Source organism: Tamandua tetradactyla, chromosome 11 (assembly GCF_023851605.1).
Source record: "Tamandua tetradactyla isolate mTamTet1 chromosome 11, mTamTet1.pri, whole genome shotgun sequence".
In the NCBI taxonomy this organism is placed as follows: domain Eukaryota; kingdom Metazoa; phylum Chordata; class Mammalia; order Pilosa; family Myrmecophagidae; genus Tamandua; species Tamandua tetradactyla.
This window is the reverse complement of record NC_135337.1, coordinates 44,762,935-44,769,320: the sequence shown is the minus strand read 5'-3', so window position 1 is coordinate 44,769,320 and position 6,386 is coordinate 44,762,935. Positions and strand designations below refer to the sequence as shown.

General features: G+C 42.6%; 1 pseudogene; it reads right to left on the bottom strand.

Moving 5' to 3' along the window:
• Nucleotides 1-217: 217 nt before the first annotated feature.
• On the bottom strand, nucleotides 218-6,111 carry LOC143649118 (small ribosomal subunit protein uS5m-like; annotated as a pseudogene).
• Between the last annotated feature and the right edge of the window lie 275 nt (nucleotides 6,112-6,386).

Sequence of the window (6,386 nt, the reverse complement as noted above, 5' to 3'; positions counted from 1 at the left end):
ATGGTAGACACTGTCACTATTATCATAAAATTCATAGGAAAATAGAGCAATTAAATGAAAAATTGCAATAAAAAAGAGTCAATAATGATGACAATGCTGTCCCTTTATTAAGGTCAAGAAAAGTAATTATATTCCAAGGTATGAGAGTGAGTTCCTTCTAGGCATTGGGCAGTTCCAAATGCTACTGCTCTAAGGCCTGCTAGAAGCCTACAGAAGCCTAGGTTATGACTCTTTTTAAGCCTGACCACACAGATTGCTCCATTCCCTGTGTGGTCTTCACTTACTCCCAGTCCAGTTTGGTGTCTGGAACCTCATCTTGGGCTCTGAATCCCTTCTCAAGGTCTCCTGAGAGTAGCAACCACAATGGGCAGGGGGCCACACACCTCCCAGAATTCTACAACATGGAGACCTTTCTTATTAGCCAGGGGTTGATGAGTTTCCTGGTGTGAGAGCCCATAGAAGAGACCCGAGGTGAGGCTGAGCATTTTCATGGACTGTGAGACCTTGGCATACATGTCTCTGATGCCAATGAGTCGGCACATTGTGATGATGAGCAGCAGAAGCAGTAACCTCTAGGTTATTTCTTCACTTTGTATGCATCTTTTTAAATGTTAAAGAAATATCATAAGACTGTGTGTTCTTCATAGCATTCTGTGTAAGGCAAGTAGTGAACTACTTTATTCTTTTTTGCTCTGAAAGCGTACATCTGTTCAGTGGCTTTCCCAATGGCCAAATCTGCAGCAACTCTTCCATTTTGTACAGCTGCTAGGACATGGACTTACTTATTTCTTCTCTATTTTGCTGTCATATTTTCAATATTTCTTACCTCAAATATCCAGGTATTGAAATCTTTACGCGTTACCCCAAATATCCAGGTATCAAAATCTTTCTGTGTTTCTCCATACAGGATCATATGGGGTCAGGGTGGCGAAGGCTAATGCCTCCCCACGTGTTTCTGCTTCACCTTCACTCCTGTTTAACCTTCATCTTCCTCTTCCAGTCCCACACTGTAATTGAACCTATGATTTGCTTATTTCATCTGTCATATCCTGTAAATCTCATGTCAATCTGGCAGGAGATATATAAATGTGCATGTAAAATAAGGAAACTAAGACTAATAATATGTAGAACTTGGATTTTTTATTCCAGTGCTGTGTGATTTCAAAGTCTACATTTTGGTTCCTTCTACAGTATCCTAGAAAAATTCTGAATTGAGATATTTGTTATAAGTTGGTTCTTTTGTTGTAATATTTGTATGTTTTACAAAATTCTACTTGAAAACAAAGAGCTCTTTTAAAAGAAATGTGATAAAGAATTATTTTGCCTATTTCTCTTTTTCCCAATGAATTAATTGGCAGCTTTGGTGTTATGTTCATGGATTGATTTTTGTACCCCAGTCTGGACATGTTCCTGCTCTTGGTCTACATCCTAGGGGTTGTGGACCCATTTTGAATAAGGTCTTTTCAAGATGTTACTTCAGGTGTGGCCCAATTGAGTTTGCTTGTGCTTTAATCCAGATTACTGGAGTCCTTTATTAGCAGAGTTTTTTTTTTTTTTTTTTTAGCCAGGGTTCTCTAGAGAAACAGAACCAATAGAAGAAATTTGTAAAAATTAAATTTATAAAAGTGTCTCACACAACTGGAATGGCAGACTCTAAACTCATAGAGCAGTCTGTGAAACTGGCGGCTCTGATGAGCAGTCTGGATGACTCCACAAGTGAAGCTGTTTGGTGAAGAAGCAGTGAAAGGGTCTCTCTTCTACTTTAAAAACCTTCAACTGGATTATATCATTGTGGGAGACACGCCTTAGTTGAGTGCAGATGTAATCATCTACAGATGCAATCAACTGACTGAGGACTTTATATACCAGCCTTCTAGTCACAAAATACCCTTGCAGCAATGGTCAGGCCAGGGCTTGCCTGACCACAAAACTGGGCCTCATCATTTGGCCAGATTGATACCAGAACTAACAATCACAGTTCACCCCTGTCAACTTGGTAGCTATACATATCACCTTGAAATAAGCTTTAATTTCCAAATAGAATACAATAACAGACATACGTTTCACCTAACAATATCAACTGTCCTGCATACAGCCAGAGAAACCCACTACATCTCTCCAGAATAGGTAGCAAGTCCTTAGGTAACATTCACTCTTTAACGTCATACCCTATGACTTAAATACTACAACATGAACAATAAACTTATGTCACATGATAAGAGGAAAACAAGATATTTGCTTATATAGAAATGCAAATATATTCATAACAAAACAGGGAGGAAATACTCATATAATCACACTTCTCATTTCTGTAACTTGTCACGTGGTCATACTCATATGTATCACTACCTTCTTCTACTACCCATTCCATGTTCTCTTTACCCTCAGCAAGCACTTCAGCTGGTCATGGTTCTTTGCCAGGTGGGGTGACCCAGACCTTCATTCCTGAAGTTTCTTTGCCATTAGTAATTCTGCCTGAATTGAGTTGTTGCAGTTTTCTATTGGTTTTAATCACAGGGCATGGTAGTACTAAGAGATGCCCTAGGGGATCCCCTGTATTCCAGGAAGCCTCTTCTCTGTCTCCATTGTGTAGCTGCAGTCTTATTTCTCCTGAGAGTCAGGATCAATAACCCAAGACAGAATAGTAATACCTGTTTATGCCTGCTGATTTAGTGACATGAGAAACCAAAAAAAAAAAAAACGGGCCAGGTGGCAGTTTTAATTTCCAGTTCAGTGGAATCATTGTGTCTCCTGGTAGGAGCCTTCCTCCTTTTGGAACTGAGACATGTAGACTAGAAGAAGTTAAAGCTTCAGGGACAGGAAGCAAAAATTTTCCTAGTGGATTGCTAGCGGTGATAGTGAGTGGTGCCACACCCATTTCCATCCCTTGATTCCAGAACCCATAAATTCTGGCTATGAGAGAAACAGTACCATACAGTGGACACTGATTCAGAGCATAAACAGCTCCCTGGAAAACATTACACCAGTCCTGCAAGGAATTGCCACCTAGTTGGCACCATAATTGGGTCTTCAAAAGGCCATTCCACCATTCTATCAACACAGCTGCCTCTGCATGATGGGGAACGTGGTAAGAGCAGAGAAATCATGAACACGTGCCCATTCTCACAGTCCTGTCCTGTAAAGTGAGTTCCTTGATCAGAAGCAATGTTGTGCAGAATACTATGATGGTGGATAAGGCATTCCATAAGGCATCTTCCATATGGTAGATTTTGTGGAAGCATTGTGTGCAGGAAATGCAAACCCACATCCAGAATATGTGTCTATTCTAGTTAAAAAAAAAAAAAAAAAACAGTGCCCCTTCCATGATAGAAGTGGTCCAATGTAATCAATCTGCCGCCACATAGCAGGCTGATCAACATGGCGAATGGTGCCATAATGGGGGCTAAGTGTGGGTCTCTGCTGCTGGTAGATGGGTCACTCAGCAGTGGCCATAGCCAGTTCACCCTTGATGAGTGGAAGTCCACGTTGCCAGCCCATGCATAACCTCCATCCCTACCACCATTCCCAGTTTGTTCTTGGGCAATGGCAAGAGTGACTGAGGAAAGAGGATGACTTGTATCCACAGGATAGGTCTTATCCACTTGACTATTAAAACCTTCCTCTGTCAAAGTCACCCTCTGTGAGCATTCACATGGTACACAAATATCCTCATGTTCTTTGCCCACTCAGAAAAGTCTATCCACATACCTTTACCACAGACCTCTTTGTCACCAATTTTCCAATCATGCTCCTTCCAAGTCCTTGACTGTGCAGCCAAACCATTAGCAACAGTCCATGAGTCAGTCAGTATTCAAGCAAATCTTTGGCCAGTTCTCTTTCCAAGCAAAATGAGCAACCAGGTACACTGCTCGAAATTCTGCCCACTGCATAACCCCTCATCACTGTGTAAAGGACATTCCAGTAAGGGACTATAGTGCTGAGCTGTCCACTTCCATGTGGTCGTTGCGTATCATGCAGAGCCATCTGTAAATTAGGCCCACGTATTCTATAACTCAGTCAACTGACTGTAAGGAACTCCCTAACAGGACGTAGTTCTGGTCTGGGAAAGAGAGGGTAATGTGGCAGGAAGGGGGGCCATGGACATTTGGGCCACTTCCTCAAACTGTCTGAAGGCTCAAGCCTTCAGGACCTGCTCTGGCCTTATCTCTGATATACCATTGCCGTTTTATGATGGAGTGCTGCCAGGTATGCCCAACTTTGTGGCTTGGTGGGTAAGACAATAACCAGCTCATGACAGGCAACTCAGCTCTCATGGTAACTTGGTGGCCCATGGTTAAGTGCTCAGACTCTACTAAGGTCCAGAAGCAGGCAAAAAGCTGTTGCTTAAAAGGAAAATAGTTATCTAGAGCAGATAGCAAGGCTTTGTTCCAAAATCCTAAGACTCTGCATTGTGATTCTCCTATAAGGGCCTGCCAAAGACTCCAGACAGCATCCTTATTTGCCCCTGACACTTGAAGCACCATTGGATCTGCTGGATCATAGGTCTCAAGTGGCAGAGCAACTAGCACAGCAGCCTGGACATGCCACAGAGCCTCTACTTGTTCCAGTCCCCACTCAAAACTAGCAGCTTTTCTGATCATTCAGTAAGAGGGATGGAGTAGCACACCCCAATGAGGAATATGTTGTCTCCAAAATCCAAAGAGGCCTCTTTTTTGGTCATAGGAGGGGCCAGATGCAACAGTCTACCCCTCATTTTTGAAGGGATATATCGACATGCCCCACACTACTGGAACCTAGACATTTCACTGACATGGAAGGCCCCTGTATTTTTGTTGGATTTTTCTCCCATCCTCTGTCATGCAAATGCCTTACAATAAGTCTAGAGTACTTGCTACTTCTTGCTCACTAGGTCCAATTAGCATGATATTATCAATATAATTGACCAGTGTGCTGCCTTGTGGGAAGGAGAAACAATCAAAGTCCCTGTGGACAAGATTGTGGCATAGGGATGGAGAGTTAATGTGTCCCTGAGGCAAGAGAGTAAAGATATACTCTTGGCCTTGCTGGCTGAATGCAAACTGTTTCTGGTGGTCCTTACTGGCAACTACTGTGAAAAAAGCATTTGCCAGATCAATAGGTGCATACAGGTACCTGTCGATTTGTTGATTTGCTCAAGCAATGATACCACATTTAGAATAGCAGCTGCAATTGAAGTCATCACCTGGTTAAGTTTACAATAATCCATTGTCATCCTCCAAGTCCCATCTGTTTTCTGCACAGGCCAAATGGGAAAGTTGAATGGGGATGTGGTGGGAATCAACACCTGTGCATCCTCCAAGTCTTTCAGAGTGGCACTAATCTCTGCAATTCCTCCAAGAATATGGTACTGCTTCTGATTCAGTATTTGCTAGGTAGGGGCAATTCTAGTAGCTTCCACTTGGGTTTCTTACCATAGTAGCCCTCACTCCATGAGCCAGAGAACCGATGTGGGGATTCTGCCAGTTGCTGAGCATGTCAATTCCAATTACGCATTCTGGAACTGGGGAAAGGGCCACTCAGTGAGTCTGGAGACCCATTGGGCCCCCTGTGAGAAAATTCTGAGCTAAAACTCCATCAATCACCTGACTTCCATAAACCATTACTCTGACTTGTGGACCAGAGTGTATTTTGTGTCTCCTGGAATTAGTGCCACTTCTGAGCCAGTGTCTAATAATCCCCGAAATATCTGATCATTTCTTTTTTCCCCAGTGCACAGTCACCATGGTAAAACTCTGTAGTTCTCCTTGAGGAAGGCAGAAAGGAAGGTTAACAGTGTAAATTTTGGCCAGGGTAAAAGGGTCCTTCCCCAAGTATACCTGGCCCTCCCCTCATTCGAGGGGCTCTGGGTCTATTAAACTCTCTCAAATCTGGGAATTGATTAAGGGGCTGTGATTCTCTGTTCACTTGCTAGAATTCTTCTGCTTATACAGCTCAAACAAAAATTTAGTAGACTGCTCATCTATTTTACTTCTAGGTACTCCATGATCTACTAGCCAATAGTACAAGTCTTTGAGAGTCAGATTATTTAATTGATGCTTTGAGGCCACACCCACCTTGTCTATGATGATTAATGGTCACCATATGGCTTTTGCCAGCTCGGGATATGATCATCACCGTTGTGTTTAAGGATCCTAGCTAGTGACAACAGTTCCCACAGTAACATCTGACCTACAGAGAAGGTTGAATACAGAGCTATTCAGAGATGATGGAGCTAGTCTCACATTTATTTCTCAAGGTTCTGGTGAAAGAGTGTCCTCTGGACATTCCTGGGGTGTATGAGTAGGTGTTCCATAATAAATCCACCCTGACACTCCTATCTCTCTAAGCCTCTGGATTCCTTCATCTACATTATATGAGGGCAATTCTGGCATTTCGACCTTAGATAA